We start from the raw sequence: 11411 nt of genomic DNA, 5'->3' as shown, positions 1-11411 counted from the left end.
TTCTACAAGTGCGCACAGATATCAAAGTTAACCACGAGCTACAGCAGCGGAAAACAACAGGAAAAGTTTCCGCCTTCGATGTTTTGTTGGGTTATTCATTTATTTTTTGTTTGCTGTTTGCAACTCCAACACATGCGGCTAACAAACAAGAGCGCATAAAATGTGACTTTTCCAAAAATAAATAGCAAAAAGCGCTGAAAGCATTTGCCAGCGGCGCGAGTCCCCGCTCTTATAGAGGTGAGAAACCGCCGAGAGGTTTAGAAAATTGTCCATGCTAATTTTGGAAGGAGTCTGGCACGGTTTAAAGCTATATGGCCAGACATAAGTTTAATTTTAAGTGCCAGTCTAGAAGGTAATTCAGTTTGCTTCATTAGAGCGACTGCTAAGGGCTCGCACATGCGACTTGCAGCTATGGAAAACTGACAAACAAGTTTTGGGAGCTTACTTAACACCAAGGCAAACACATGTTTACAGCATGTTATATATACATGCAAACACTCTTGGAGAAAAGACTCTCAGACAAAGTCGGGCTCATATAGGTACACTGACAAAAAAGCGAAAAAAGAAGTATCTTTGCAGACTAGTTGGTTCCTTATTCCCTATAAAAAAATCAGTAGATGATTACATTTGTTTTATTCTGAAAAATATTATTTGATTTGATCATTTAATAGCTATTTAGCTACGAGTAGGTAGGCTCCGTCTCCTGTAAAGTGCAATTTATGACTCATTTCCTAAGTGTACATCACAAAATGCTGAAGTAATTATTAAGTGCTGCTCTTTGCGGTAACTGAGGATGGGCCGGGTAGCATGTTGCACTTTTCTCTACTTATGGTATGTTAGCAAGCGTGTTCGAGAGACTTGTGGAGTTTTTTGCTCCTTGGGGCGTATGCGCAATTTTTTTGAGGGCAAAAGTCGCAGCCGCATTGTCAACAAACTTGAAGGATTATCAGAGACATGCTGGCTGAATAGCTGCATAGTTGGCTGGCTGGGAGGGCAAACAAGTCGAGTCGGCCAAGATGTCCACTAAACTATTCAAATATGCATTTGCGGCCCGAACATATGCCTGGCTAAACTCAATTTGCAGCTGCTGCTCGCCTCCTCAGTTTATATTGAACTTTCTCCGCTGAGCCCTGCCTAATAATTTAATTTAGCTGTAAATATTTTGCGGTCATTTGTTTTAAATTTAAATTTAATTTCATTAATTTATTTGAGTCCATAAATTGCCAGCAAAGATATTTGGGCCGAGCCTTTGGCCAATTCGCATTCACAATTACATTGCATTCACATGCACAGGCATTTTAAAAGCTTCCATTCGGGCTGAGTGTGTGTGTGCGTGGGCTTGTCGGGCGGAGAGTTGGCAAAATTAGTGCTCGTTTTAATTGAGTTTGTTAATAATTCAGTAATGGCCACTACATTCCATCGGTCTCCGAGCCAGAGAGCTTTAGCCACATGCCGGGAAGTGGATGTGGACGTGGGACTTTGGCCAAATGGTTACATGGCAGCTGCCAACGAATTTCCAGCTGTCAGCCATGTTCGAGTCCATTTACAGTTGCGGTCAAACTAATAGATAGACAGTTTTGTACCTATCTTTATTTCAAAGTAACAATACTAGATGAGGTCGACACAAATAGGCTTTATTATAGTTCCAATAATATCGGATTAAAGTTAAAAAGAATATAATAATGTGCCCTAAAATAAAAGAGGTTTCGAAGATATTTGTATTTAGAGGATGCTCTGACGTCTGTCAGAATGACCGCCGCTGTAGGTCCTTACATATCCTCACATGTAACTGCAACTGCCGAGCATGTGTGTGCGTGAGAAAAACTAATTAACTAGTTTTGCATTTGGCTCATTTCATTTGGCTGCGCTCTCCGAGCTTTTTATGGTTTTGATTAATTTCGAGCCATAAATATTTATGCAGCCAGCTTTATTATTTCGCAGCAGCTGAGCTGGCTAAGGGCATTTAGCTTAGCCCCAGATCCCGATCCCGACTCGACTCCGACTCCGACTCCGACTCCGACTCCTAGACGCACAAAGCTAGCAAAGCAACCAGGCCACCCAGTCAGCCTTTAATGTTTTCCGGGTCAGTCACAGTCACTCACTTCCCTTGAGCTCGTTGTCGGCACTTTTGTTTGTCAGCATGGACGATGACACCGCCGGACAGCCAGACGTTCAGACTGCCGGACGGAGTGCGACAAAGTGGGACGATCCCGGCGGACAGATGACGAAGGACGGAAGATAGAGGATACAGCACCGGGCCAGAACGGAACAGAGGCCACGGAACAGAGGCCAGGGAACAGGGTACAGAGAACAGGCCATGCCAGAGCCGCTGGCTGCGCTTTTTCATAGGAATCCGGCAGCAAAGGCCGCTTGAGAGGCACCCACAATCAGGAAAAAATGTTTATTTTTGCACACAAATTTTTGTTTAATAAACAAGTCTACACAAAAGTGTTCGCTTAAATAGTAAATTATATTTCTGTCTGAAAATACTTTTTTATCAAACATAAATCACTAAACTACCCATAAAGTTTTCATCCCTCTTATTTTCTCTAAGTGCAAGGCAGACAAAGAGTCCGTCGGTTCGTCGTGGTGCTATGCACTTGGGCGTCTAAGCTGCATCAGCTCACTGGGCAGCAGCTGTAACTGGGGGCCGCTGAAGCCTCCTCTGTTGACAAATAAGCACAGGCCGAGGGCCACCAGCCTGCCGCCCACTTTTCATGCGGACAAATTGAGCAGGACATTGAATTGTCGACCAGGGGCTACGCAGCAGCCCTTGACGGCCTGACGAACATTGCGCCTCCCTTAGAAGTCCACAGTAGAAACCCCTCCTTCCAGATCCCGACTTCGAAGCCCCCGACCAACTGGCAACTCCGGTGATAAGTCGCTGTCTCCGGCGGGGGGATGGTTATATTGTTGACGTTGATGTTGATGAAGCATGATTCGGATTTTCATCTTTATTGCATTATACTTAAAAACTATTAGTGGCAGTCCAACGGATCCACTGACTGCTATCCAGTGAAAATCAGTTAGCTATTCTGCAGAAGCAGATAATATTTTCAACACCAGAACGAAACATGTTTGGTGATTCCACGATTCGGATACATGGATGATTAGGGTTTTCTTTTAATAATATATTGGAATAAGTATTAAGTTAGTAGACATTTTAGTCGGATGGCAATTGTATAAAAACTATTAGTGGCAGTCCAACGGATCCACTGACTGCTATCCAGTGAAAATCAGTTAGCTATTCTGCAGAAGCAGATAATATTTTCAACACCAGAACGAAACATGTTTGGTGATTCCACGATTCGGATACATGGATTAGGGTTTTCTTTTAATAATATATTGGAATAAGTATTAAGTTAGTAGACATTTTAGTCGGATGGCAAATGTATAGATCCCGTTTTACGTTAGAGAACTATAAAACGGTCTCTGTTTAAGCTATTTTTACTGGCCAAATCCAACAGCTCTTTGGAATATAAAGCAGGCAACAGTGTTCCTGACATGATTGCATTAGCCGCGAACGGACTGGAGTCTAGACCAACTACTACCAACTAAGACGGTTCGCCAGTTTTCCGCGCGGCCGTTAAGTGATTTATGTGATTAGTCGCGTTGGCGGGCTTAATGCAGATGAATGATGCTGTTAAAAATTGAGAAATCAAATGATTCGCGGGCAGTCGCTGTAATTTACGGGCTGATAAAAAGTGGCACTTAAGTCGACTGCGAAACGCTCGTTAACCAGCATTCGGTGTGTATATAAATTTAACCAGCCAGAAAATAATGCCCGATAGACAAATGGCCAAGGGCCCCGTTCCCAAGTTCCTCGTTCCTCTCAGTCGAATTATCTACACGCTGAGCAGCTCGGTGCAGAAAATCTTGATAATGGAAAATTTATTAATCCCATCAACGACAACAATAACAATAAAATGTAAACAAATGACTGACAACGAACATAAGTTCTGTGGACAAAAGGGTGGCCATAATGTGGCTAACCCCTTATAGAGGTGTTGCACGACAGTCGAGTCCATCGATACAAATCAAAATCGGCCATTTCACTGGTTCAGAGTTTTATTGGAGCTGAGAAAATATGACCTACGAGTCGAGTGGGTTCTAATCAGGTGATCGGGGTCCTTTATATTGAAAATATACTTTATTCCCGCACGCAACGGTGTCCATGGTCTGGATTTGACTTTCATTCTATTCGCCACTATGATGATGAAAAACGGAACTGATACACCGCATTGACTACCAGTATTAACTCAATTGGCAAGATCGATGGTGCTTGATATAAAGTTGGTGATTATCAATATTTTATTACACCCCATAAGGGCTCATTGTTCTGATTTGTGTGCCTAATCCAAGGGCCAATTAACTGGGGCTATCGAAATGCGGGCCAAAATGCTTGACAACGTGCAACGGGCAGGATGGCTGAAAAAAAGCAATTTAGCAAGTGTCAAAAGTGGCCAATTTACTTGTTACTCTTAGCTTCTGCGCCCAGAAACTCCGACTCCCGGCTGTGTCAACAATGAAATCGGTGAAATTGGCTGGAAGTCCATCAAAATCCCGCTTAGAGAGGCGAACGGAAACAAAGTTGAAATGAAATGAAACTTTACCAACTAATAGAAATGTTATTATTTGTCTGGGGGCTCCAGTCAAACGAAATATGAGGGGCCACAAAGTGGTAAGTTCCAAAGAGCATTGAGTGCCCGTTCTGTTTCTTCCCCTGTTTTGCTTGTTAAATCAACAATTTGCTTGGGCCGAAACTTCATTAATTAAATACCGTATCCGATCGGGTTTTGATTCGTGCCTTTAACCTTGAGTAGTCGAAATTGTTCACTCGGCCGCATCATCAGCGAATCAGCCAGGAATCAGCTTTTCGATAAACTCTGAAATATTGAACTTTGCCACTAATTAACATTCACGCTCCCAGACTACCTGAATACCCCAGTCCCCTAGGCTTTCATCACGCCCATCATGTTGCGACTTAACTTTTCCTCGCTGAATTTATACAAAGTCATCTGGGGAGTTGGACCCACCGTCTTGGCCCGGCATCAAAATAATTTAGTTACCACCTTCATTCGCCTGCAATCGATGGCGGCTGTCGGAAACTTTAAAACTTTCCCCAACTGTTTGCACAATATCGCATGTTGGCAGTTCGGCAGCGCCATCTGTGGGCGGGGTCACCACCTTAACTCCAGACGACATTCCGAACGCTATATTATTGCAACAGTTCATCAAACCGGAAATCAGTACACTGTGGGTATTTTTATTTAAGATTTGGGGTGATTTCTGAGAAAACTCGGGGAGGAAGTGTATTTTTCAATAAGTTTCATTTTAATTAAGCTATGGGTCTTAAAGTAATTGGCAAATACCCACGGTTTCATTGTACGAGTATATACGAACTTAACGTTTTGGAAAGCTTAAATAATTTATTCGGAGTATGATAAATAATTTTTAAAAAAAAACTTTTTATATAAGCATTATCATTAACAAATTTACAAAAAATAGTTATTTTATAACATGCATTGGCATGGACCTTGGTATCTTTTTTAAAATTTTTCCACGATTTTGACATCTATCTGTTTCTCTCAGTACATCGAACTACATTTATAGCGAGGTATCGCTGTCGATGCCGACGTCCTCGCTAATGTAGATGTAAACGGGTAGCCCCTGGGAGTCACTTTTATCAAACAGCCCATTGGGTATTTGGGCTGGAGCTTTGGTAAACTTTGCCCCTGCTTCGCAGTTCACCTCGGGCAGCGCATCCTCATCCTCATCCTCACCTGAGCTCCAACCGGGAGAGCTGGGCAAGGGGCTCTGAGTCACAGAAAGTTTTCGCTTTCGATTTGCTGCTTGCAAGCCCCCTTGGCCATACCCATTTACGTGCCAGGCCGTGGCCAAAACGCAAATTGTTGAAAGTTTGCACTAAAGTCGTTGATTTCATAGCTGAGAGGTGAGCTCAACTCGTTCAGAAAGTCTGCCAAAGTAGTTGACGTGAATCGATGAGGAGAGGTGTCCGGGGATCGTGAGCCGGGTCCCGGGAATCCTGGGGATCCGGGGATCCTGGGCCAGGAAGCAGCCAGCAAGGCACGTAATTGAGTAAAGTTGCTGCTGCGGCGGGGCAAATGCGAGTGCGGATCCACTTGAAAGGCGAACGGCAAATGTTTCGATATATTGCGTCTGGCAGCCGTAGCGCGACAATGAAACTACAATAACTTCCATGCAGCGGCCGAGTTCCCGTCTCCCAGGAGCCACAAAGCTAAAATCATAGTCCATGCCCGGAGGACCCACATCTGCGAGCGCAGCAACTGCGGCTCAAATAGTCGGCATTTACTCCTGGGCTTTTTAATTGTCCGCTTGTGAGCGTGTGTGCGAGGGCTGTTGTTGGGTACAGTTGGGGTCAATAACAATATCGAAACGTTAGCTTAATTACAAAAAAGAGGATTTTTATAAAATGATATACAACATTTCGTGCATCAATTATATGCTGTATGTATAAACATATTAAACATATGTTTTAAACTTATTAGTGTCAATAATCTGTAAATTTTATAAATGTACTTATTTTAAATAAACGAAATATCTTTAAACAATAACACTGGGATATTAATAATCAATCAAAGAATATCTTAAATCTCGAAGGCTGTAATTGTTTCTCCGATTAATCGAATAATTTCATTTTATATGACTTTCATTAATCCGCAAACTACGAAGCATTTTTACACGTTTTTGCGTTTGAATATTTGTTTTGGCAGCAGTTTTGTTGAAGTGAATACCGGGCATTAGCTGGTGGATTTCGGTAGCTTATGGCAGAGTTTTCGATGCTACTATTTTAGTCGCAACTGTGTGTGCACAGTGTGTGGCCGTGTGTGTGCGACCGCGTGTCCGTGTAAGGACTTTGATTGTTTTCTTGATGGCGATGTGTGGGTGAGTTTCGCAATGCACTGCAATGGCTTCCGCCGGGTTCAACTGGATAAGTTTGTATGTGCGAGTGTGTGTGAGGCTGCTTTATTTGCCGAGCGTAGCTGCGCTTCAATTTATGACATTTTGACAGCAGTTGCTGCAGTTGAATCCGAAAGTTGCTCTCTTGAGTAATCGCACAGCTTTTTCACTTACAAACGCGCAATTTGTGGATTGCTCAGAAATATTCCGATATATTATATATACGCCTAGACAGCAGTTAGCAACGGAATTCGAATTAAATATTGATGTTTAGGCATTAAAAGGGGATTTCCATGGGTTGGGTCGAAAGAACGACCGCGATTATGTGTAAAAATTCTAAAGAAAATAGTGAAAGGTTAAAATAGAATGGTATTCGGTATTATTCTCTTTAAGTGAAATTATTTATGCGATTTAAAACTTTCAATCCGTAAATAGTTCAACTTGTTTTAGTGAAATGTTATTAAATAACGCATAAATACTTTTTACTTTATGGGTTTTCCGGATCCATTAATGGACTCAGCGAAAAGTAAGTCGCTACCTTCTACCATTGCTGTCATTACTAATTTGTTAGTCGATGCTATTTGCAAGTGAAGCAGAGTGAATCAATAAAGAGTTGAAATCCATGAACGCAATAATGCGTTATCACCGATGCGTTCAGTAAGTCGTTGGCCAATTAGGCCAAACAATTGGCAAGAACGAATTATTATTCCGCGTGACAATTGTAATGTAAAAGCATTTTACCAGATAAGCTGGTTCAAACATCATTTTCCCGACGCATACCACTACTTAAACCTTAGTCACCGGAAGGCAGCTGCCTTTTAGCTGAAATTACAAAGCACACGGCTTTATTTGCTTCGAGTGTTTGAGGAGGAAATGCTGACGCACAAATACAGCGAGTTAGCTATTAAACATATTTGACTTGCCGTCGAAGTGAGCAAAGCACACCCACATGCACTTGAATAGCCCTTAGTGGTGGCGGAAATGTTAAGAACGCTTTTCTTTGGCCTAATACGACTGTTTTCGAGCCCTCAAATGTCCGTGAAATTGAGTTTTCTTTAAAATATTTCAAGGTAATTCTATTCAATTCGATTGCATTAAGTGTACTAGGAGCTAATGTGAAATGTCAGTTAATTCGGTCAAAAATTTGTTAAGTCTCATACCATGGAAATAAAGATTTGATTGCCATGATCAAATCAAATCAAATACCAAATCTCATGTAATCATGTAACTATGGACAATAACGTCCTTATAACTATTTGAAGTATGGTTAGCATGGTAAGGATGGGTATTTTCATTAGGTTATTAAAACAAACTATGAGTGGAAAAAATATTGATTTGCCCAGACAAAGTGTGTGCTATTTCTAGAATAAAAACTTTGGACCTAATATTTTTAGCTCCCTTCGAAGTATATATGTAGTTAGCAACACTGTCGGGATGCTGAAGGCTTTTCCCAGGTCCGTGTTTGTGTCGGTGAAGGGTTGGCGGTGTATGATAATAATTCAACAAATTGTTGTTTAACAAGGAAAGACAGCCACAGTCACGCGAGACGCTCCCTCCTGCGTCTCCCTGCGACTCCCCCCGCCTCCCTGCTCGTCCTTGGATCCTTGAACCCCTTGAACTCCCGTCCTAATTCCCGAGCCTCTTGAGCGTTCGTCGTGTTAATCGCTTTATATGCAGCGATTTCGAGTGTGAGTGTGAGTGCGGGGTGATGTCTTGTTTTAATGCAATGTGTGCGAGTGTGAGCGCTGGTGCGAGGGTGTGTGAGTGTGCGAGTGCCCGGGGCAACACACGCACAGCTGCCGAAATATCTTACCTCCGTTTCATGAAATGAAACAATTAGGAGAAAAAGTTGCCTCTTGGTAAGGACACTTTCCCTCGGCTCCGCCCCTCCGACCGAACTCCCCATGTATTTCCGGTGGGTTTTCGGATATCCAAAACCCAACCCTTTTTATGGCTCGGCAAACATGTGTATGCCTGTAAACAAGGCTGCCTGCTTGAGTGTCTATTTGTGAGCGTGGCTCTGTGTGCGTTTAATGACAAAATAATTAGAAAACTTTTTGTGTACTTTGTAGCAGGGCCCGGAGTCTGGCTCTGAGTACGTCGTAGTGGCCCGGATGTCCCCCACATTCCGCCTTGTCAATGTCGCCGCCAATTTGCTACTTCTGCCGTTTTTTGGGGCCCAACTTTCGGCTCCAGCTCCACCATTGTCCGCATACATAAGTGTGTATCTGCTCCTGGCCACACACATCTGGAAATTGCCAAACAAGGCTACGCCTCTGCCTTCAACGACCTTGGTGTCTCTGGCAATTACGGAGCTGGGGTTGCGACATTGACACCTGACTGCTTGGGGTTTTTCAGGGTGGATCATGTCGAAACGTTAAAAATGTAGGCAACTAAGCGCTTAATATTTAATCAAAGGCCTTGGGGTTACAGCGCTGTGAAATTTAAAAGCTGCTAATGTTGTTATCTAATTAGGGAGCGTGTTCTGCGGAAAACTTTGCAGCTCAGTTATTGCTTTGAAATGATTTTATTATTTTCTTAGAATTAGTATAAAAATGAAAAATGTATGTTTTCTTATTTAAAATGAAAAAGAGCCTACAAAAGTTTATGATATAGAACACAAAATACTTGAAAATAATTTAATAAATATGTTTTATGTTGATTGTGAATGGAAAACATATTGCCGCTTTAAGCAAGAATATTATTCTTTCGAATAGTCCTATATGATATAGTGGTCCGATCCGCTATTACCAAATTTAATAAATATATTTCCAACAAAAAAAGACTTTTGGGAAATTAGTTGAAAGTGACAATCTAGTTCCCATACGAATGTACTGGCTGGCATGGCTTTATTGCATCGGCTGCAAATTCTGATAAAGAACGTATAAACTTTCCTATGTACTTTAAACTATGAATGCAAATATCTCTTTTACTGCGCAAACTTCTGAATGAAGACAATATAGATATCGACTCTGAAAGAGATATGCCCTGCAAATAATGAGATAGAAATTCCGCAACACATGCCTGTATTCATAGTTTAAAAACAAGAGAGAACGCTATAGTCCAGGTCCCCGACTATCTGATACCCGTTATGCAACTTTGAAATTTCAACATTTTTCTGGTATATCAATAGAAATGGTGAAATAAATCGTGAAAAAAATTAATAAATATTTCAAAGGATTGGAGGTTATAGTTTTGGACAGTTTGTTGGCGTGGCAACATCAGTAAAAAAAAAACTCTCGAATCTGCATGCCTTATCTCAACCTTCTGGCTTTTATAGTTCCTGAGTTTGAGACGTTCATACGGACGGCCAAACGACTCTGCTATTTATCCTGATCAAGAATATGTATACTGTATATAGTCAGATACGCTTCCTTCTCCTACGAGTACCTTTTAAAGTCTAGCCCTTCACGATCAGACGAGCTTATTATTCTAGGCGGTGCTGGCTTTGCTATCAGTTTTTAATTATCTTTGAATACGAGCCATTTTACTAAGCTGTAGCCACCGCAGCCACCAGGGTGTAAGCCACCGACTGCCCGAATATTTTATTGGATTTGGGTAGCCACTACATGGCATTTAGTTATTAAGCACTTGAACACATGGCGCAGCCAGAAGGATGGCAAAAACTTCCGCAGACAGACACCCACACACCCACACGATATACCCACACGATATGCCCACAATATATGCTGCCAGCAGACTGCGCCACTTTATTCCGCCGCTGGCCCACATTGCGTATGCGTATCGCCGGAGTCGTCGTCACGAAACTAGCTGCTTACCGGCTGTGTACGTGTAGGTGTTTTTATTGAAGTGCGTGGCGAAACACTTTAACTCGTTGTCCGAATTGCTGCACGAAAGCGGAGATCGCGATCTGAGGAGCTCCTGGCACGACATCTCTTGGCTCTGCGAACCCACAAAACGTGCCAAATCGATGACTTGCATGGTTCCAGAAAAAGGCAGGAACGCGGAATGGAGAAATGCTTAAAGGACGACCACAGCCATAAAATAAATTACGCATTGGACGCTTTTTTAAAAATTATTCGAATGAAATTGAAATATGTTGATGCTTAAGTACCGTACACCATGTTTGTATACAAAATGTAAAAGATACTTCTGTACTTAAGCTTATTTTTACCTTTGATCAGAAAATGTTATAAATAAGTGGCTAAACCATTTTCTATCAGACATTGTTTGATATTGCATCTCAGATTGACCCTTTTATTTTCTTCGAATTTTAATATATTTTCCACGCCCATTTTCTGTGTAGGGACATATTTTGTATTTGCTTAATCCTCGCGACGTAATTAAAGGAATATTTTTATTGGCAAAGTACGTTACTCAATGTTCTTTAACAAAGCAATTCTTATAAATATATGAAAAGAAGTAGTCAGCCCTATCAAAGGCTGGGTTACAAGCTTGGCTAAAAATTCCCGCTGTCCGTTGCTGAGATGCCGAAAAGGTTTTCGGTC

The sequence above is a fragment of the Drosophila teissieri genome, chromosome 3R, assembly GCF_016746235.2.
Source record: "Drosophila teissieri strain GT53w chromosome 3R, Prin_Dtei_1.1, whole genome shotgun sequence".
Classification (NCBI taxonomy): Eukaryota; Metazoa; Arthropoda; class Insecta; order Diptera; family Drosophilidae; genus Drosophila; species Drosophila teissieri.
Note: the sequence above shows the minus strand (reverse complement) of the source record.